The following is a 23,492-nucleotide window of genomic DNA, read 5'->3' on the forward strand; positions in this document are numbered from 1 at the left end:
ACTTGTGTCAACAAACTTCCCATTTCCTGTGATAAATCTGCTCACCACTTGTACCCATAGACGCTGGGGCACTTTCATCACAACAATCAGAACACGGTCCGTTACCAGGACGTTTTTATGTACTAAACAACTGTTTTGGTAGAAGACGACGACAAAGCGTGCACTAGATAATTTGTAAATAAATAGTAAAACATCAATATTTTACATATTTATGATGATTAATTTGAAAATATTCGTTATTGAAAAAGTAACTTGATTCTGACTCAAATTTAAGTAATTATTTTTTGGAATAAGAACGTTCTTTTATGACGTCACGACATCTTGACTTTCGCACCTATTGTAAATAATTGCTATACTCAACTTTCTTGCAGAACAGTTTACCAGTTATTCATGAAGATTATCAGCTATGCATGTAATTGTTATAATCGTAATGCGCATATATATCTTTATTACCGTATATTTCGGTTTATAAGTCGACCCTTTAGCCCAAAAAAATCATGCCAAAATAAGGGGGTCGACTTATCTAACGGTAACAAAAAGTGAATCTTTATTATTTTGGCATATCGGTACAGGAATCCAGGCTTTACAGTTGGCTAATAACAATGACAGCCTTGTTGAGGTAACTATGTATGTAAATACCAGTATTAAAAACATTTCACACTGTAATACGACAACAATATTACATTAGAACATCCATTACCTTAAATAAAATGAAAAAAAATCAAAGTAACTTGAAGAAACCCCAATCGAACAGCAAGTGTAAACATTGCGTAGGCATTTGTAGTACAGTAATTGAGAAGGATGCGTTCACTCTGACAGTTTTGTATTTACCGGGGTATTGTTCAAAAACATTTATGGTATGAAATCTTTATTTATCACTTTAAATAAAATAAAAAAAATTTGTATTTAATAGTAAATATGTATTTAAAATCCTTCAAAATTACTTGAGTCATCGTCATTTGAATTAAACAATTCATCAAACAAATTATCATTCATGGTTTCATCATAAGGATCCCAGTTTGAATCTGGTGAATCAACTGCAGGTTCGTTTTCCCTCAAATGAGCCTGTTTATGCCATAGAAGAACCAATGGTCAAGGAATATTCCAACATAATAATAAAATACCGGCACGTCGTTTTAACAACTCAATCAAAACATTAACTTGAGTGGCAGTTTGTATATACATATAAACTTAAGCTGTTATGCAGCGTTAGTTAGCGCTTTGTTTGTTTACATTACACTCGAGTAACTTATCTTCCGTTTCGTCATTTCTAATCATATTTGCCGGTATTCATCTTTTATATATTACACAGATTTGTTAATATACCGAGTATATTACCTGTATTTCTTTTGGTAAGTAGAGCAACATATGTACCGTAATAACATTCAGGTTATTTTATATGATACGTTTTACCCTGCTGCTCACATTTTATAGGTCGACTAATATACCCGATATTAGTTAAAATCATAAAAATTTACTCAGAATTGGGGGGTCGACTTATCTTCCGGTCGACTTATACGCCGAAATATACGGTATTTACTTTTTGGATATATGAAGATGTTTTACTGCCGGATTACCGCCGTAGTGTGACGCAATCACTTTCGGTCCCTGGGCCTCTGTCTATTTTCACACCATAAGAAATTAATGGGGCCGAATTTGCAATGACCAGAAAGTCGTTAAAAGAGGAAGGTTGGCATTGAGGGGCATATGTTTTGATTGAGAAAAATACAAATTTATACAATAGCTAGATTGTAAAAAATACTTGATTACAAAAAACTTGATTGACAACTAAGCAGCATACCTACTATGGGTTTCAGAGACAGTGCAAGCACGTTTTTTGGCAATATTTCTGTAACGAACACTCGTATCAGAACGAGATTTTGCTATAGTGCATTACACCTAGTGCCGTAATTTATAAGGGTATCGTGAATCACTAATCGTAAAGAATACCGACACTTGTCCTTGTACCAAGAGAGAAAAACTCCATTGTCCAGAAATGGATACGAACACGCGTAAAAAGCTCCACCTACCCTCTCTCCCCCCACACCTCCACCCCTGTCCTTCCTTCCTTCGCCTTCCTTTCTCTCTCTCTCTCTCTCTGTTGCCAATTGGTATGTTTTCACCCTCCAAACTGGGTATAAGACTTACACAAAACGTGGAAATTGGTGAAATCAGACTTATGTATTGAAAGTATATATATATATATATATATATATATATATATATATATATATATAATATATATATATATATATATATATATATATATATATAAAAATATTAAAGCAATTTTATCATTATTGCATTACTATGACAACTAGAATTCATGGAAACAGTTTATAATAATGCATTGGCGTATGTGTTAAGCTCCAGTAATGTGGCAACGATGATTTTGCCATTCTTAGCATGCAAACATTAAAGGTTACATTTATTTTTGGCTTACAGTTATTAAAAAAATCAAAATACTAATACAGACTTAAATCAATGAAAAGTGCTAGCAAAAAAAAAGCAAAAAAAAAAAAATATATATATATATATAATCCACTTATCTGTATTTTGTTCCGCTATGGTTTTCGGCAGCCAGATGTATGACAAGGTTAAAAGCATTGGATCGTATCTACTTTAGGAATATCTGTAATTTTTCGGGGTAATTTGGTTGCAAAAAAGGGATAATAGACATGAATTAAATTAACATTTTTAAATAAAGTAAAGTTGAATTAAATAATGAGTAAAGTAAACAATTTAGGGGATAAAACTTTGCAGTGTCGTCGTCTTCTGTTAGTAACTGTGTTTGTGGCATGCACGCTTAGGAACCAGGAACAGCAACTTGTTTAAAGTGCAATGTGGAGTGAATCGAGACCAAAATGTGTATAATAACAATCAAATAAGCACTGTGGAGTTTCAGTTGTGATGGCAGTAAGGATAAAAACCACCGATTACAAGGTAAAAATGAATTCAGTTCAAACCATGACCCCGGGAATAACAAGTTTCATACTTTCACTAATATAGGCAACAAAATGTTGTTTTATTGTGCTGATTACAACTGCAATCTTGAGTAAGATCAATAAACGTTACAAATATACTCTAACATTGTTCAAATGAGTGCTGGGAAGGCTGGGGAAGATGGTGTCCGTCACTGACCAGAACCTGCCATCCACATGGTAGCCGCCATATTGGATTTCAAAACTGCCTTGAAAACATATTTTACGAAGAGCGTCACATGCTTATTTCAGTTCGTATGGGGCTTTCATATATCACATTATGTTGACAAAACTTCAATCTTTTGAATGGTATGCTTAGAGTTGTAATTGTACGTGTTCTTGTTTCACCAATTAAATATCGAGTGAATAAGACCCGTCCAGCATGATAAGTGTTGGTAGTCGGTGATGTTTTACCCTACTGCGTTTTTGGCCACCCTCCGAAAAAGTACTTTAACACGTCCTAACATGGAGATGGTCATCAGTCATGAGTTGTTGCTGGTGATAGCAGGAGCTCAAGACCTCTACTCTCCTTTCGAAGTAAGTATTTTCTCCAAAGTTAGAAATTAAGGCCATATTTTAAGATTTGAACAGAGGTTTATGAAAAGTGTGGCCAACGCAGTGCACACTACCCCCATGATGCTTTCAAAATTTTTACTTACAATTAAAAATGTTTAGAAGATTGACGCCATCTCGATGTTTGTGGAGTTGCTTGTGTCAACAAACTTTCCATTTCCTGTGCTAAATCCCCACACCACTTGTACCCATTGACGTTGGGGCACTTTCATCACAACAATCGTAAACACGACTTCCAACCTCTACTGATCCAAGGGAACTACAGCATTCTTTGCGCTCTTCAATTGTTTATCAGTGTTGTCAATTGGTATGTGTTTACCCTCCAAACTGGGTATAAGACTTACACAAAACCGGGGAAATAGTAAGTGAAATTAGTAGCGTATCTTTTCGTAGTATGCATTTATACATATTACAGCAATTTTATCATTACTGCATTACTATGACAACTAGAATTCATGGAAACAGTTTGTGAATGCATCGGCGTATGTGTGAAGCTCCACTAGATTGGCAATGATGAGTCATTTTTTCGCAGTGTCGTCTGCTTGTAAGTTACATAAAAAATATTTGACATTTTTCGAGGTTAATTTGGTTGCAAAAAAGGGATAATAGACATGAATTAAAGAAACATTTGTTCCGACACGGCATACAAACCTTCGGTCCTTTTACAATAGGAAGGTACTAGCGGCAGCTGGATAGGTCGTAAGCTTTCGAACAAGGGGTTCGGTAGTTAACTGCTTGTCCGACAGGCGCGCAGCGCGCGCGACTGGTAGGTAAAACCAAACAAACCACTTTTGCTTTCGGCCTGCTGGCGTGTGGACGTGTATCATCGCTCTCTACCCGCTTCATCGTCGCTTGTTGCTTTACGCATGAGGTTGTGTTTTTCTTTTTACTAGTTTATCTAGTGAAACTGAATTGTAAGTACAATCATTTCATATTTATTCCCATTGAATTCAATTGTGAATTAAAGGATCTTGGTTTCACCACGCCCTCCGATTACCCGAGTGCCGGGACTGAAGGGCGTAAGTGCGGGAATTCATTTTCCCAGAAATGATCCTCGTATTGTGTATGCTCGGTGCCGAGGGCGGGAGCGCTCGCTCCGAGCGTATATTTGGGTTGGAAAAACTTATTCAGTATGGAAGTGGAATCGCAAGTACAGTATTCTTTTTCATTTTCAATATTATTATGTATTGTACAATACTCATTTTTGGATCAGTTCCGAGCTTACCCGGAAATTGATCCTTTCCCCTTTTTATTTTGAATGAAGTGAAATCGCAAGTGCAGTTCTTTTTCATTTTCATTTTTTATTGAGATTGCATTGTTTACTGGGATCAATGTTTCCGCTATTTCCCGGGAATTGATCCTTCCCCTTTTTATTTGTATGAAGTGAAATCGCAAGCGCAGTATTCTTTTCATTTTCATATATTTTTTGATTGCATCAATTCATTATGGATCAAGGTTTCCATAAACCTTGATCCATAAAGGTAAGGAATGGATCCTTTTACCCTTGCGCTCGGTACCGAGGGCGCAAATGCGCTCGATCCGAGCCCTTATTCATTGTGAAGTGAATCGTAATGCAAGATGCATTTTCATTTATTCCTTATTGATTGTTTTATTCTTATTATTGATTTTGCATAATATTTATTTGGTTCAGTTCCGCTCAGTCAGGGAATTGATCCTTATGCCCTTGCATTCGGGGCCGATGGCACGATTGCTCTCGGGCTCTTATATTGTTGTTGGGTACATGGGTACTGTGCGGGGGTGGGGAACGAGAACCCCCACCCGCTCAGCTCCCACAGATGGCCCTTCCCCTTGGGGGGGGGAGGTTATCGGCGTTCTTCTCCTCGCCCGATCCGTCGAGGCGCGGGGGAGGGGAGGGCGCTCGGTGTCCCGATGTACAATTGTATTTTAGGGGTCTTCCACTCGTTCGGAGAGGCTCACCCCCCCGCGCGAGGGGACTTCCCCCCCACTAATCGCTACTACTGTTATTTCCGCAGGTGCTACTGCCACGAGGGTGGACCTTGGTGAGGTATGGGCGTCCTTCCATTTGCGGCGTGCTAGTGTCAGGGGCTGCGGTTCTATGTCTGGGCCTACTGCGGTCACCCATGGAGTGGTGACACGCAACCAGGTGACGACGTCCCTCCTCACCTGGTGTACTCGCCTCCGTGGTAACAGTCTTGCCTACAGCCGTGTGAAGTGCCGTTCGCCGTACCGAGAGGGGCGCGTGCCGCCGCCGCTCGTGTTGCCGCGCTGCAGCGACCACACTTCCGCTGCCCTAGAGCTCGCCCCTGGACCTGCCGCCGGTACCAGGATGTTGCTGGCTGCTGCTCCACTTCCTGTGTTTCCGGTGCTACCTGCCGTACCTGCCGATTCTGGGTTGACTGTCCATGCAGTTGCTGCGCTGGCTGTCCCTGCCGTTGCTGCGCTGGCTGTCCCTGCCCGTTGCTGCGCTGGCTGTCCCTACCGATGCTGTGCTGCTGTGCCTGCTGTTCCTGAGATGCCCATACCTGCTGATGTCGTCCCGGTTCGTGGTGGTACTACCCAGACTTTGGTCTGTCTGTACAGGTGCGTCCGGCCATGTGGCTTCGGCTACAGCAGCCCCGGCTCCGCCCTGGATAGCAGATCTTACGTCTTGTCCTGAGGAAGCTGACGAAGAAGAGGAGGAAGGTGTCGTCGTCGTCGTCTTCATCTTCTTCATCGTCGTCGGCTGCCGCCTCTTCCCCTTCGACTTCTAAGGCTTCAACGAGCCGAGGAAGAAGAAGGTTGCCTCCTCCCTCCTAAGAAGTCTCCCTCGGGAGCTTCTCGGGACCCGTCTCACCTCGGTGGGACGGGAGGGTTCCTTCCGCTGGTCCTCCTGCTCCTTCGGGAGCGGGGCCCGTCTCTTCTTCCGCAAGGAAGAAGACTACGGGGACCAGAGGGGTACCGGCTAACACCGGGGGTACTTCCTCGCCTGGTGTCAGTGGTTCTGCCACTGCATCAGGGTTCCGTCTCGGCCTCTCGTTCGCGGGAGGGTACCGAGTGTACGGTCGTCTACCAGCGACCGTGCAGCCAGGAACCAGACCTCTGAGTCCGCTCAGGCAGTCAGGTTCACGGCACGGGGCGGAAGACTGGTGACAGCCGCTCATGCGACTCTCACCAGACCAGCTCTCACTCTCGCGGCGAACAGCTGGCTACCCGGGACGTGGACGGTCCACGACCGACCACGGGCTGAGGCTGGGAAGAGGTCCTCCCGTTCGCCGGTGCCAGCCACGGCTGGAACCAGCGACGTGACGTGCCGTGAGGACAAGCACCGGTCTCACTGTGACAGTGGAGCCTGCAGGTCGCCTGACCGTCGCTCTCACAGAAAGCGACCGGGTACGGCAACCGCACCAGCTCTTCTGACACTCGAGATCGGGGCCGCTGTGCTCAGTCCAGCCGTTCTCCACAGCGAGACGGTTCGACCAGGCCTGCAGCTCGATCGCCACCGCGGGTTGACGATCGCCTGCAGCCCTCCAAGCCTGCTGTTTCTGCCAGCGAGCAACGAGGGAGCGTCAGGTCTGCCTCTCCCGTACCTTCAACCTCCTCGGGTTACACCGGGAGGAGCGAGGTATTGAGGAGTGATCGTGAGGGGTGCGCCCCTCATGATCCCACCACGACGCCAGGCACGGTTCTTGGACCGGCCAGGACGTATGCGCAAGTGGATGGGGAAGACCGAGAGGGCTGTCGCTGTTCCCCCTTCTTAGGAGGAAGGTTCTCGGAATATGCTCTTGTTCGAAGGCTTAACGGTTCCCCACTCTGCAAGATGCTGTGACTTCCGAGATCCAGAGGAACTTTGCCGAGGTTACGGCGCTGATTCGTCAGCACAATGACCTCGGGGGAAGGATCGCCGCTTCCACCAGCAGAGCCACGTCTCGGCTCGAGTCGTTTTGGGGCCCGAGAGGGAACCCAAATCGACGGTGGGTCTGCCGCGATCGGAGCTTGCCGACTGTGTTGAACCAGGTAGTCTCTCGTCTCCGGACAAGAAGGCTCTCTCAGTTCTGGCCGGTCGAACAAGCTACTTCACCTCCTCTACTGCGACAGAGGCGTTTCTACGTGTCTTCGGACACCGTATTTAAATACCCCTTCGGTCCTCCTGAGGTTTCGACCTCGACGAGGACTGGAATGAGTCGGAGCGGTATCGGCTCTCTCCTGTCAGGTGTCGATCAGCCCCACCCAGACGACGTTCACAGTGGCGGCAGACACTTACCTACAGTATGAGTTCGTAACCCTCCTCGGGAAAACGTTTTCTCCTGACGATACGTTTTCCCAGGCTCTGAGAGGCCATCGCCGTAAGGCGATGGCTGCTCCTTTTCTTCTCCAACTGCTAGTTCCGCTGGGAAGGCGAGCCAGTATCCAATTCCTCCCCCATTCCCTCTCTCCTTACGGCTACGAGGGAAAGGGGAGGGATCCTACAGAGATTTCTCTGTAAGATCCCACGTTAGGGGCTGCGCTACCGGGGGGACCTTCGGGTCCTACCTGACGTAAGCCCCGGTCCATTGAGGAGGGATCCTGCCCCTTTCTCGATTTCTACGGGAATCGAGAGGACCACCAGCCGATATCGTTTGACGAATTCGGTGGGGGGTTTCGCAGAGTGCTTAGAATTCTACGGAATTTCTAGCGCACTCAAGAGTGTTCGAGTTTTTTACGATCTCCAAACACTTAGGCGAGACCACGGTCCAAAGTGAGCGAGAATCCCCGATAATTGTTACACGATAATCGGGAACCTCGCTTATGCTCGAATTCCTGTAATTTCTAGCATTTGGAAGAAGACTGCTGCTGAAAGAAGAGTATCTCACAGTAGGCGCTTAACCTGGAATAGAGAAGAACGGACGGGAACTTCCAGTTTGGCTTGAACTATCGTCTTCGGTATTCTGTTCACCATTGAAGCTTTCCTTTGGGAAAGACTTCTCCTTCACTCTCTTGACTAGAGAACGAAGGCGGTCGATCTCCAATCCTTATTCTCATTCCTCGAGGGGAAAAGATTTTAGGATGGAGGTCGTGGTACAGAACCTACAAATATACTACGTATATTACCCTCGCGACATGATTCTTTAACAGTTGAATTGTCCGTGGGGTAGGCGCATACCGTAGTTAACTCTACGGTTTGTGACCGAGACGAATTGTATCTTAATTGAACTGCAACTCGGGTTGCCTGCAACCTCCCAGCAGTTATCAGTTTCGATTTTAGATACTTGGTATTGTCATGACAACACCAAATCAGCTTTTGTATTTACCGAAATCCGTTTCGGTTAAATATAATTGCTCGAGCGTATTCTTTATGCTCGATGGTTCTAGCCGAACGCATTCCTTCGTGGAATAATGGATTACCTGGCAACTCAGGATGACGAGTCACCGAGAGCTACTGCGTATTGAACTGCCTGATAGCGGCTCAGTATCAGCTAGGTCTCGGAGATGCACGGTCGGTTACGTCTCTCTCTCCCCTGGTTGGATTGACTACCGAACCGTATCTCTGCCCAACAATCATGGACTTAGGTCTCTGATTAACGGGGATTCTCGCAATAATGAAGGACCATCTACTGCTGTGACGCTCGATTTCATCGCCTTCGACATTGCGAGAATTTTCAACAGAGATATCTCTTGGACTCTTTTCATCTTTCTGTTTACCGCACGGTAACAGAAAGTCTGTACTAGTCAACCGCTGCATCGCACTGCGATAATGCGAATGATTTTTGCAGACATCTGAGTTTGTCTTCAAAATATCTCGTATTCGTAGGTGTGCAATTTTCATTTGCTCGCCCCGAATTAACAGATATGTAGAAGACATCGCCTACTCTCCGACCTGACAGCTCTACTTCCAAATGTTCAGCCCATGAGAAGCAGTTCTTCAGGCAGTAGTTCCCTGTCTTCATTACTGGAAGCGCTCCGCTTTTATTGCAACTACGATCCTCACCGGACAGCAATCAATAGCGGTTAGCGTTCTCAGTCTTTGTAGCACAGGTTCAGAATCTTGAGAATCCTTCTCTCGGTTCAGCTGTGAAGACGTAGGTTGCATTTTCTGTACACCTTCGTCTTCAACGTCACATAGTGTTGTTTCTCCTTACCCGAGAATCAACTATACTATGAGATATCTTGCCATCAAGGACCTCGGTCTCTAGAAGGCAATTGACTTTCGCCTGTTGGGCACATGCCTTAAGAGAGTCATCACCTTGCCTTCTGGCATCGGTGACGAACAAATTATTTGTTTAGTCTCTTGGCATAACCCTTTTAAGGCGAAGGTCACGTGACTTGCTCGGGTGCTTGGACAACTTGCCTCCTACCGAACGCAGTCAGTAGGCAGCTGTCAGAGCGCCCAAGTCTGTTACGAACTTCGCTGTGGACTTAGTTCGGTTGTTCCATAACAATCTTTTCTTCGTCCTAACGGCTTGTCACAGTACCCATACCATCGACACCCACCATTGAGTGTCGGTGTCCTATCCACTACCGAGAACAACAACGTCGCGGCAGACGGATAGACCAGTATGGGTACAGGACATCACCGAAGTCGAGAAGAGGGATAGGTCATACGACCATTCCCTTCTTTTCCTCTGAGGTAATTGCATGACTTTTCCTGCGAAGTCAAGCATCCAGGGATGGGGATTCGTGACGCTCGATTTCGTACCGAATTCGTAGCGAAGACTCTGAAGCCCTTCGGTTCCTGACGATCGGTTAGAGTCCTTCACAATCCCCTCCCTAATGGACTTCACCGCCTTCGATGCGAAGGAGATTGCTGCTTTGTCCCTGTGAAAGCGCGACCGCGCTTTCTGAAGAAACTCGACATCCCAGGCTGAGTGTTGAAGACTCTTCGTCAGCACCAAGATGACCTAGAAGTACACTCCCTCGAGTTACACAAGAACTCTTCTCCGTGGCGCAGGTACTGAAGCAGGGTCTGGTACAACCAGACCACTGGCACCTCCTTCTACCTTTTGGATATTGCCCACAGGTCCTTGGATCGTTTTCCTTAGGACCCGTGGTGGCTGCTCAACACGTTGTCTAGCTAACCCAGACCCTAGCAGGCTGAAACAGCATCGAGTCCTGGTGTGACTGTAAGAATAGATAAGTGAATGAGAGAGTGACTGGCTTCTCTTCCTATCTTTTTCTACCCCTCTACCTGTGGGTAGGGGGGATACGGTCATCACCTTGCTGGATAAGGACGAGATGCCGGTGAGCTACTCGACAGAGCCCCATCCTATCCCTTTCACTAGGGATGGGGAGCGAATATCCACCACTTCCTCCTACAAGGGGGGGGAAGTGGATGCCAACAAGAGACAAACCATAACGTTATGTTGCCTCTTGCAAATAGGAACTTTTTTTCTTGTTTGCTGGTACGAAGAGATACGCTTGCCTCTCTTCTTAGTACTTGGTCCAGAGGTCTGACCATTGATCCTGCGGTGCACACCCCGATCAATCGGACAGAGCTTGGATCCCTCCCTCGCTCTTACGACCAGGGAGGCATTCCAAGGTTGGGCGAACACCAGTCTGTTCACAAAAGACTCAGATTCCTCCCACCAAGAAGTGAGTCTTCCTATTGTAAAAGGACCGAAGGTTTGTATGCCGTGTCGGAACAAATGACAATTTGTCCAAAATTGCATTTTTCCTAACTATACAAACCTGAGGTCCTTTTACACATAGCCCCACCTCATGCCACCCCTCACTCTGCAGTTTTTGCTTGGGCCAAAAGCAAAAGTGATTTGTTTACCTACCAGTCGCGCGCGCGCCTGTCGGACAAGCAGTTAACTACCGAACCCCTTGTTCGAAAGCTTACGACCTATCCAGCTGCCGCTAGTACCTTCCTATTGTAAAAGGACCTCAGGTTTGTATAGTTAGGAAAAATGCAATTTTGGACAAATTGTCATTTTGAAGTAACAAAGTTAACTAAATAATGAGTAAAGTAAACAATTAAGGGAATAAAGCTTTGCACCTCATACACCGCGTACTCGTGTGCTGCCCGTAACTGTGTTTGTGGAGTGAGCGCTTAGGAACCAGCAACCGCAACGTAGTTCAAGTGCAATTTGGAGTGAATTAAGACCAAAACGTGTATAATAACAATCAAATAAGCACTGTGGAGTTTAAGCTGTGATGGCAGTAAGGATAAAACCACCGATTACAAGATGTAATTGTATTCTTGTTTCATCAATTAAATATCGAGGAATAAGGCTGAGCCACACGATGACGATGGATCGTCTGTGGTTGTTTACCCTACATAGGCTAGGCTATGGTTAGTCTAATTCAAAGATTCAGTACAGTTTGTTTTGCACCATCATTTCTGGTTAGTAAACTGTGATTAGGCCTAAGCTTGGAAGGCTGTAAAGGCCATAAAATTTGAGGTAGAAGTATGGGGTTGCTCCACGTCTGGTATTAAGGTAAAATACTGAATGGCCAGTAGAGACATTAGTCAAGAGCCTGCTCTCTGTTGAAGCAACACCTTGAGACCTCTACTTTCCTCTTGAAGTAAGTTTTTTCTCCCGAGTCCCAAATTAAGGCCATAGGTAATTTCCAAATTTTGGGAAGGTGATCGTACTATGGCAGAGGTAGGCCATTCGATAATTGCAGCATTATAGGGAAGCTTTTGGTAAAAAGTGGAGTTTCCTTCACCAGGGGTGGTTAAGTAACATGGTCTACCAGGTTAGGTTAGGTTAGAGTAGATTAGGTTAGTATAGTTCCTTTTAAAGTACATTTCCTTAGCCAATCACTTCTTTAACATATTGATCCCGTATGAGTTCCAGGGTGGCCATCATAACATGTCCATTCTCTCTCTCTCCTCCTTTTTTACTACTTCCAAAAACCTCCATTTCAAAGGGTCCCTTGGTAGAACACAGCCTGTAACACAGAATAGACATTATTCAAAGCCAGCGTCTGACGAAGCAACACCTCGAGACGTTTGCTTTCCTCTCAAAGTAAGTTTTTTCTCCCAAGTCAGAAATTAAGGACATAATTTGCAATTTTTGGGAAGGTGGTTGCACTATGGTAGAGGCTGGCCATTTGGTATTTTACCCTATGAAAAATCAATTTTCAAGGTAATAATACATGCGGATTTACCTATATGTAGTTTTACCAAACTTGAAACTTCCTCTGCAGCTTGGTTCTTGCCAGTTGCCAACTGAAATATTTACAGTATTTTTTCCATGTTTTTGTTTATGTCTATCATTTATATTGTTTACAGTCATTATTTTTTGTTATATGTTCATCCCCAAGGGGCTGGTACTAAACATGGTGCCCATTTTGCATGTTATCTGGAAGTTGCCAAAGCTAGAAGGGTCTGGTAGTAATTCCCAGATTTACTGAAAAGGCAACAGGTGATAAACAAAATCAGTGGAATGAGTTGTTCTAAGGGGTAGTCTATCACTGACATATTAGATCTGCAAACTTGGCCACTTTTCAAGAATGATTGCTTTTCTTATTTTTGAGGTGCTCTTCGACTTGAACTACATCCTTCCTTACCAGTATTGCCCATTTGAGGTGCGTATTACTATACCAACCTGGTGACTCTTGAAATGACTGCCAAACTCTCATCCAATTTTAGCTTCCTTGAGGCAATCCCAGTTTAGCTTTGTGAAAAACATAAAAATATTACACGTACCTAGTTTGTACCAATGTACCAAGAACAAATAAGAATTGTTTGGTAAAATTTTACTTAGAATCATAGGCCTATTACATTTTGGAGTTGAAAATGTGATTGTCTTGGCCTTATTTATTGTGTGGTGCGACTGACTATGACACTCATTTCATTTGAAAAGTAGTTGTTTTAAAGACACTAAACTGCATTTATATTGTACACTATGGGGAACCCTTTATATTGTACATTATGGGGAACTGTTATAGGAAAGCAGGGTTTTAAGATGGGGGAAAATATATATCAGGTGAGAGACTAGAGTGTATTTAACCTGATCTAACTTAAGGCATAGGGTCCTCACCTCAATGGCAGGTGGACTTTACTTCTCTTGATCCTACCACCTAAACTAACCTAGGGTGCCAGGTGCTAATGTGGCTGGGAGGACTTTCCCCTTCCCCCCTTCATTGGACCCCCACCTAACCTCCGGCACAGTAAATTAAAGTAAATAATAGAGTTTTTACTTAATGCAACAGCAACCACATCTACTCAATGGTACTCAGCCCTAAGCCAGGTACCTAAACTAACCAAGGGCTGCAGGTTCTTACCAGGTCTAGAGGTTATGATGTCAGTTTTAGTAACCATAAATCAATCAGTCAAGGTCACCTGGTCCTTACTTAGGCTACCTAGTGTATGATGCCACCTGAAAAAACTTCATTCATAACTTATAGAAGTGTCACGGGGATGCTATATTGTTCCGACACGGCATACAAACCTTCGGTCCTTTTACAATAGGAAGGTACTAGCGGCAGCTGGATAGGTCGTAAGCTTTCGAACAAGGGGTTCGGTAGTTAACTGCTTGTCCGACAGGCGCGCGCGCGCGACTGGGAGGTAAACAAATCACTTTTGCTTTCGGCCTGCTGGCGTGTGGACGTGTATCATCGCTCTCTGCCCGCTTCATCGTCGTTTGCTTTCGCATGATTGTGTTTTTCTTTTTCTATGTATCTAGTGAAACTGAATTGTAAGTACAATCATTTCATTGAATTCAATTGTGAATTAAAGGATCTTGGTTTCACAACGCCCTCCGATTACCCGAGTGCCGGGACTGAAGGGCGTAATTGTGGGAATTCATTTTCCCAGATGATCCTCGTATTGTGTATGCTCGGTGCCGAGGGCGGGAGCGCTCGCTCCGAGCGTATATTGAGTTGGAAATGTGTAGATGAAAATCGTAAGTAAGTGCTCTTTTCATTTATACTTTTTTTGACCTGTATGCCGTTGCCGAACGAATGCGCTCGGCACGGAAACTTATTCAGTATGAAAGTGGAATCGCAAGTACAGTATTCTTTTTCATTTTCATATATTATTTTTTTATTGTAGCAATACTCATTTTGGATCAGGTTCCGAGCTTACCCGGAGATTGATCCTTCCCCCTTTTTATTTTGAATGAAGTGAAATCGCAAGTGCAGTTCTTTTTCATTTTCATTTTTTTTATTGAGATTGCATTGTTGACTGGGATCAATGTTCCGCTATTCACGGGAATTGATCCTTCCCCTTTTTATTTGTATGAAGTGAAATCGCAAGCGCAGTAGTCTTTTCATTTTCATATATTTGTTGATTGCATCAATTCTTTGTGGATCAAGGTTTCCAGAAACCTTGATCCATAAAGGTAAGGAATGAAACCTTTCACCCTTGCGCTCGGTACCGAGGGCGCAAATGCGCTCGATCGAGCCCTTATTCATTGTGAAGTGAATCGTTTTGCAAGATGCATTTTCATTTTGTTCCTTATTATTGATTGCATCAATATTATTTGGTTCAAGTTCCGCTCAGTCAGGGAATTGATCCTTATGCCTTGTATTCGTGCCGATGGCACGATTGCTCTCGGGCTCTTATATTGTTGTTGGGTACATGGGTACTGTGCGGGGGTGGGAACGGGAGACGACCCCCCCACGCTCAGTTCCCACAGGTGGCTCTTCCCCTTGGGGGGGGGAGGTTATCGGCGTTCTTCTCCTCGCCCGATCCGTCGAGCGCGGGGGAGGGCGCTCGGTGCCCGATGTACAATTGTATTAGGGGTCTTCCACTCGTTCGGGAGGGATCAAACCCCCGCACGAGGGGATTTCCCCCCCATTAATCGTTACTACTATTATTTCCGCAGGTGCTACTGCCACGAGGGTGGACCTTGGTGAGGTATGGGCGTCCTTCCAATTGCAGGGCGTGCTGGTGTCCAGGGGCTGCGGTTCTATGTCTGGGCCTACTGCGGTCACCCATGGAGTGGTGACCACGCAACCAGGTGACGACGTCCCTCCTCACCTGGTGTACTCGCCTCACGTGGTAACAGTCTTGCCTACAGCCGCTGTGAAGTGCCGTTCGCCGTACCGAGAGGGGGGGCGTGCCGCCGCCGCTCGTGGTTGCCGCGCTGCAGCGACCACACTTCCGCTGCCCTAGAGCTCGCCCCTGGACCTGCCGCCGGTACCAGGATGTTGCTGGCTGCTGCTCTCCAACTTCCTGTGTTTCCGGTGCTGCCATGCCGTACCTGTCCGATTCTGGGCTGACTGTCCATGCCAGTTGGCTGCGCTGGCTGTCCCTGCCGTTGCTGCCGGCTTGGCTGTTCCTGCCGTTGCTGCGCTGGCTGTCCCTACCATGCCCGTGCCCTGCTGTTCCTGAGATGCCCATACCTGCTGATGTCGTCCCTGTTCGTGGTGGTACTACCCCAGACTTTGGTCTGTCTGTACAGGTGCGTCCGGGCCCTGTGGCTTCGGCTACAGCAGCCCCGGCTCCGCCCTGGATAGCAGATCTTACGTCTGTCCTGAGGAAGCTGACGAAGAAGAAGAGGAAGGTGTCGTGGTCGTCGTCTTCATCTTCTTCATCGTCGTCGGCCGCCGCCTCTTCCCCTTCGACTTCTAAGGCTTTTACAGCCGGAGGAGAAGAAGGTCGCCTCCTCCCTCTAAGAAGCTTCCTCGGGAGCTTCTCGGGACCCGTCTCACCTCGGTGGGACGGAGGGTTCCTTCCGCTGGTCCTCCTGCTCCTTCGGAGCGGGGCCCGTCTCTTCTTCCGCAAGGAAGAAGACTACGGGGACCAGAGGGGTACCGGCTAACACCGGTACTTCCTCGCCTGGTGTCAGTGGTTCTGCCACTGCATCAGGGTCCGTCTCGGCCTCTCGTTCGCGGGAGGTACCGAGTGTACGGTCGCCTACCAGCGACCGTGCAGCCAAGAACCAGACCTCTGAGTCCGCTCAGCGTCAGGTTCACGGCACGGGGCGGAAGACTGGTGACAGCCGCTCATGCGACTCTCACCAGACCAGCTCTCACTCTCGCGGTGAACAGCTGGCTACCCGGGGACGTGACGGTCCACGACTGACCACGGGCTGAGGCTGGGAAGAGGTCCTCCCGTTCGCCGGTGCCAGCCACGGCTGGAACCAGCGACGTGACGTGCCGTGAGGACAAGCACCGGTCTCACTGCGACAGTGGAGCCTGCAGGTCGCCTGACCGTCGCTCTCACAAGAAAGCGACCGGGTACGGCAACCAGCACCAGCTCTTCTGACACTCGAGATCGGGGCCGCTGTGCTCAGTCCAGCCGTTCTCCACAGCGAGACGGTTCGACCAGGCCTGCAGCTCGATCGCCACCGCGGGTTGACGATCGCCTGCAGCCCTCAAAGCCTGCTGGTTATGCCAGCGAGCAAAGAGGGAGCGTCAGGTCTGCCTCTCCCGTACCTTCAACCTCCTCGGGTTACACCGGGAGGAGCGAGGTATTTTGAGGAGTGATCGTGAGGGTGGGGCGCCCCTCATGATCCCACCACAGCGCCCTACGTACCAGGCACGGTCTTGGACCGGCCAGGACGTATGCGCAGTGGATGAAGTACCGAGAGGGCTGTCGCTGTTCCCCCTTCTTAGGAGGAAGGTTCTCGGAATATGCTCTTGTTCGAAGGGCTTAACGGTCCCACTCTGCAAGATGCTGTGACTTCCGAGATCCAGAGGAACTTTGCCGAGGTTACGGCGCTGATTCGTCAGCTCAATGACCTCGGGGAAGGATCGCCGCTCCCACCAGCAGAGCCACGTCTCGGCTCGAGTCGTTTTGGGGCCCGAGAGGGAATCCAAATCGACGGTGGTCTGCCGCGATCGGAGCTTGCCGACTGGGTTGAGCCAGGTAGTCTCTCGTCTCCGGACAAGAAGGCTCTCTCGGTTCTGGACGGTCGAACAAGCTCCTTCACCTCCTCTACTGCGACAGAGGCGTTTCTACGTGTCTTCGGACATCGTATTTATATATCCCTTCGGTCCTCCTGAGGTTTCGACCTCGACGAGGACTGGAATGAGTCGGAGCGGTATCGGCTCTCTCCTGTCAGGTCTCGATCAGCCCCAACCAGACGACGTTCACAGTGGAAGGACGGCGTTCCCGCCCCCTCACCTGCTGCCGGAAGTGGGGGGGTGCCTGGCCAGCCATTGGGACCCGGTCCAACAGCAGGCGTACGTTCCAGGGGCATCGAAGGACGTAGCATTGAGACAGGAGATCAAGACCATGCTGAGCAAGAGAAACTGTAGAAATCGGTACGGATCAGTCACCGGGCTTTACAGCCGACTCTTCCTGGTGGAAAAGTCTACGACAGGCTGGCGCCCAGTGATAGATCTCTCTCCCCCGAACCGGTTGGTTCGCCAGACCCGGTTCACGATGGAGACGGCACGCTCAGTGCTCGACTCTATCAGGGAGAACGATTTCATGCTTTCAGTGGACTTGAAGGATGCGTATCTACAAATACCCATTCATCAGTCCTTCGGAAAGTACCTCCGCTTCATCCTCGACGGGACGGTGTACCAGCTCAGGCCACGTTGCTTCGGTCTCTCAACCGCCCCACAGGTGTTCACGCAAGTGTTCACTCTGCTGTCTGCTTGGGGCCATTCGCACGGGATATGTCTGATGGGGTATCTCGACGATTGGTTAGTCCTGGCGAGCTACCGCTCGCAGTTACTACAGGACAGGGATCGACTGCTCGAGTTCTGTCGCGATCGGGGGATCGTTCTGAACTTCGAAAAGTCCGATCTCGAGCACAAGCAGAGGATGAAGTACCTGGGTATGCTGATCGACACGGTAGCAGATTCAGGGAGGCAGCCAACCAGTTTCCTGTCTCGGCAGGAACCAGGGAGCTCAGCAATGGCAAGTCGTGATCGGACACCTGTCGTCTCGGGAAGCCAGTCCCTAACGGGCGTCTTCACCTGCGGTCTCTTCAGGGAGACCAAAGGAGAGTTGGTCACAGGCGACGGATCCCCCAAGCCTTCCATGGTCACTGACACAGGAGGTGAGGCAGGACCTAGCCAGGTGACTGGACGACAGGAACCCCTTAAGAGGAGTGCCTCCGCGCATTCTCCCCCCGGACATGCAGCTGCTCTCAGACGCATCGACCGAGGGATGGGGTGCACACCTGGAAGAGTTGCGGACTTCAGGAGTGTGGTACGAGAACGACAAGCACCTTCACATCAATGTACTGGAACTAAAGGCAGCGTTCCTCGCTCTCTAAGAGTTCCAGGACCGCTTGATGGGACACTCAGTGGTGTTGATGTACGACAACACCACGGTGGTGGCTTACGTCAACAAACAGGGGGGGCCTAGTGTCTCTCCCGTTGTATCAGTTGACTCGGCAGGTGCACGAGTGGGCCGAGGCACACTCAATAGAGCTGTCGGCACGCTACATTCCAGGGAAGGAATGTAGTAGCAGACACGCTCAGCCGTCGGGATCAGGTGATAAGGACCGAATGGTCTCTACACCAGCACGTGGCGGAAAGGCTCTTCGACCTGTGGGGGCGACCAGTCGAGGATCTGTTCGCCATCCGGCACATCAGGAAGCTCCAGGTGTTCTTCTCGGCCGTGCCGGATCCATGGGCAACTGCAGAGGACGCTCTTCAACACCCGTGGGACAACCTCTTCGCCTATGCCTTTCCCCCGTTCAGCCTGATTCGCAAGGTGATCAGTCGAGCACTGGTCATCCCGAATCTCAGGATGATCCTGATGGCTTCCAAATGGCCACAGGCCATTTGGTATCCGGACCTGCTGGCTCTTCTCGCAAGAGAAAACGAGAGAGATTCCCCATTGGCACAACCTTCTCGGCCAGCCACACGTCGAGCGGTACCACCGAGCAGTCCAGTCCCTACGTCTTCAACGGCTGGCTGTTATCCACCTTCTCTTTGCGAACGAGAAGCTTTTTTCGTAGCGCAGCAACAGAGATGGCTGGAAACGTCCGTCAGTCTTCTGCAGCTGTGTACCAGGAGAAGTTGGCCGTCTTCGGTGGTTGGTGTCGTAGACGGGGCCTATCTCTTCTCAGAGCCAACCCACTCTTCAGCAGGTAGCGGATTTCCTCGTTTTTTCTTCGCCCGAGGAAGCTCCTCTAAGTTCCCACAGTCAAAGGATACAGAGCCGCCTTGTCGCTCGCCCTGAAACTGACGGGATTGGACATCTCGAACTCGTTCGAGATCTCCTTGCTTAGGAGCAGCTTCCAAAGGTCTTGCCAACCCAGGGAACTCAAATGACCCTCGTCTTGCTGGACCTGGCATCGGCGAAGAGAGTACGGGAGCGTCATGCAGATAATGATGTGGATGAGATGCTGCTTTGTCCTGGGAGGACGCTACGGCGCTATCTGAAGAGAACTCGACACCTCGGGCCTGAGTGTCGAAGCCTCTTCGTTAGCAAACGGGGTCCAACAAGAAAGAAGTATCAAGAACACTCTTTCGTCCTGGCTGCGTGAGGTCTTCAGGAGGGCGTATGAGGCTGATGGTAGTGACGACATCCGTACGTCCCGTCCCGAGAACTCACGAAGTCGAAGTATTGGCCCCTCGTTGGCGTTTCGTAAGAACTTCTCCGTGGCGCAGGTATGGAAGGCAGGGGTCTGGTACAACCAGACCACCGGCAACTTCCTTATACCTCTTGGATATTGCCCATAGGTCCTTGGATCGGTTTCCTTAGGACCCGTGGTGGTGCTCAACACGTCGTCTAGCTAACCCAGACCCTAGCAGGCTGAACAGCATCGAGTCCTGGTGTGACTGTATGAATAGATAGTGATGAGAAAGTGACTGGCTTCTCTTTCTATCTTTTTCTCCCCCTCTACCTGTCGGTAGAGGGATACGGTCATCACCCTGCTGGATAAGGACGAGATGCCGGTGAGCTATATGACAGAGCCCCATCCTATCCCTTTCACGAGGGATGGGAGCAGAATATCCACCACTTCCTTCTACAAGGGGGGGAAGTGGATGCCTACAAGAGTCAAAACCATGACTTTAACTTTGCTCCTGTACAGGAACAAGTTCTTACATTGCTGGTACGAAGAGATACGCTTGCCTCTCTCTTAGTACTCGGTCCAGAGGTCTGACCATTGATCCTGCGGTGCACACCCCGATCAATCGGACAGAGGCTTGGATCCCTCCCTCGCTCTTACGACCAGGGAGGCTTCCAAGGTTGGGCGAACACCAGTCTGTTCACAAAGACTCAGATTCCACCCACCAAGAAGTGAGTCTTCCTATTTTGTAAAAGGACCGAAAGGTTTGTATGCCGTGTCGGAACAAATGACAATTTGTCTAAAATTGCATTTTTCCTACTATACAAACCTGAGGTCCTTTTACACATAGCCCCACCTCATGCCACCCCTCACTCTGCAGTTTTTGCTTGGGCCAAAAGCAAAAGTGATTTGTTTACCTCCCAGTCGCGCGCGCGCGCCTGTCGGACAAGCAGTTAACTACCGAACCCCTTGTTCGAAAGCTTACGACCTATCCAGCTGCCGCTAGTACCTTCCTATTGTAAAAGGACCTCAGGTTTGTATAGTTAGGAAAAATGCAATTTTAGACAAATTGTCATATTTCACCCATTTCCAGTGTGGTCCCCATAATCGTACGGTGCAAGAGGAGTCTGTTATTTTTTAACCCTTAGAGGCTGGGCTAGATATACATTAACAACACTGAAACTGGGCAGATTTTGTGGTCATTCAATATAAAAAAAGAATTGGAAAGAGGAAGATATGGAAACTTTTGTGGCAGCTTAAATTTTGAAAGTAGCGGTAGTGCTTCCATTGTTTTAGTGTAGGCAACTAGCCCCGCCCACTTTTGGGAAAGAATAGGTACAACAGAGTTGAAGTGCTCAATTCGATTAAGATGTCCTCCCACCTAAGGATTAAGCTTCCTATATAACAGGTGATGGTTTGTATTTGTAGATTTAAATAACTTTTATTTAGGAGGAATGTTGTCTTCTGTTAAATTAGCTTAGTACTGTAGCTACAGTTGGTGTGCTGTATATGCAGTTGGCATTCAAAGATAAGAGAACATGTGGCTTATTTGGATGGACATACTAGCTCACCTGTTCTCCACCAGGTGGGGGTAGAATGTTTATCATTCTAGTCAGAATTCTTCTTGCTGTAGTGAAGGCAGGTGCATCTATGAATTTGTAGAACATTTTGGCTGTTGCTTCCTGATTTCATATAAGTAACCTACTAAGTAATTACGTAGTTCTAGTTTCTAACTTTTGCGAGAGCTTAAATTTTGCAAGTCGCAGTAGCGCTTCTGTTGTTTTAGTGTAGGCAACTAGCCCCACCTACTTTCGGGGAAGAATAGGTACAACAGAGATGAAGTGCTCAATTCGATTGTGCTTTATGTCCAGGAGAGGGGAGGAGGGAGGACTCCGATTCTGTAATTACATGGTAAGTATATATGAAACTTATTTTATTATGAAATTATCATTTTCACTTAAGTAACTTACCAAGTAATTACACAGCTGAATATGACATTGACAGGAGGTGGGATACATGGATATATTCAACTCAAAAACATTCAGTAATGGATGTGAATTTGAAATAGAAAGTTGTTCCGACACGGCATACAAACCTTCGGTCCTTTTACAATAGGAAGGTACTAGCGGCAGCTGGATAGGTCGTAAGCTTTCGAACAAGGGGTTCGGTAGTTAACTGCTTGTCCGACAGGCGCGCGCGCGCGACTGGGAGGTAAACAAACCACTTTTGCTTTCGGCCTGCTGGCGTGTGGACGTGTATCATCGCTCTCTGCCCGCTTCATCGTCGTTTGCTTTCGCATGATTGTGTTTTTCTTTTTCTAATTATCTAGTGAAACTGAATTGTAAGTACAATCATTTCATTGAATTCTTTGTGAATTAAGGATCTTGGTGTCACCACGCCCTCCGATTACCCGAGTGCCGGGACTGAAGGGCGTAAGTGCGGGAATTCATTTTCCCAGAAATGATCCTCGTATTGTGTATGCTCGGTGCCGAGGGCGGGAGCACTCGCTCCGAGCGTAGATTGGGTTGGAAATGTGTAGATGAAAATCGTAAGTAAGTGCTCTTTTCATTTATATTTTTTTTGACCTGTATGCCCGTTGCCGAACGAATGCGCTCGGCACGGAAACTTATTTTAGTATGGAAGTGGAATCCGCAAGTACAGTATTCTTTTTCATTTTCATATATTATTTTGATTGTAGCAATACTCATTTTGGATCAGTTTCCGAGCTTACCCGGAAATTGATCCTTCCCCCTTTTTATTTTGAATGAAGTGAAATCGCAAGTGCAGTTCTTTTTCATTTTCATTTTTTATTGAGATTGCATTGTTTACTGGGATCAATGTTTCTGCTATTCCCGGGAATTGATCCTTCCCCTTTTTATTGTATGAAGTGAAATCGCAAGCGCAGTAGTCTTTTCATTTTCATATTTTTTTTTGATTGCATCAATTCATTATGGATCAAGGTTTCCAGAAACCTTGATCCATAAAGGTAAGGAATTGATCCTTTCACCCTTGCGCTCGGTACCTAGGGCGCAAATGCGCTCGATCCGAGCCCTTATTCATTGTGAAGTGAATCGTATGCAAGATGCATTTTCATTTTATCCCTTATTATTGATTGCATCAATATTTATTTGGTTCAAGTTCCGCTCAGTCAGGAATTGATCCTTATGCCCTTGCATTGCGGGCCGATGGCACGATTGCTCTCGGGCTCTTATATTGTTGTTGGGTGTACATGGGTACTGTGCGGGGGTGGGGAACGAGAAACCCCCCCGCTCAAACTCCCACAGTGGCCCTTCCCTTGGGGGGGGAGGTTAATCGGCGTTTATTCTCTCGGCCCGATCCGTCGAGCGCGGGGGAGGGGCGCTCGGTAGGCCCGATGTACAATTGTATTAGGGGTCTTCACTGTTCGGAGAGGGGCTACGCCCCCCGCGCGAGGGGACTTCCCCCCACTAATCGCTACTACTGTTTATTTCCGCAGGTGCTACTGCCACGAGGGTGGACCTTGGTGAGGTATGGGCGTCCTTCCATTTGCAGGGCGTGCTAGTGTCCAGGGGCTGCGGTTCTATGTCTGGGCCTACTGCGGTCACCCATGGAGTAGTGACCACGCAACCAGGTGACGACGTCCCTC

At 47.6% G+C, this 23,492-nt stretch overlaps 1 protein-coding gene across 4 annotated transcripts in view; it reads left to right on the forward strand.

Annotated features, from left to right (window-relative positions):
• The window catches only part of LOC135206172 (RNA/RNP complex-1-interacting phosphatase-like), a 309,494-nt gene that overhangs the window by 1,165 nt on the left and 284,837 nt on the right, over positions 1-23,492 (forward strand). The gene's annotated exons all lie outside the window — the stretch shown is intronic.

The sequence above is a fragment of the Macrobrachium nipponense genome, chromosome 29, assembly GCF_015104395.2.
Source record: "Macrobrachium nipponense isolate FS-2020 chromosome 29, ASM1510439v2, whole genome shotgun sequence".
Taxonomy (NCBI): domain Eukaryota; kingdom Metazoa; phylum Arthropoda; class Malacostraca; order Decapoda; family Palaemonidae; genus Macrobrachium; species Macrobrachium nipponense.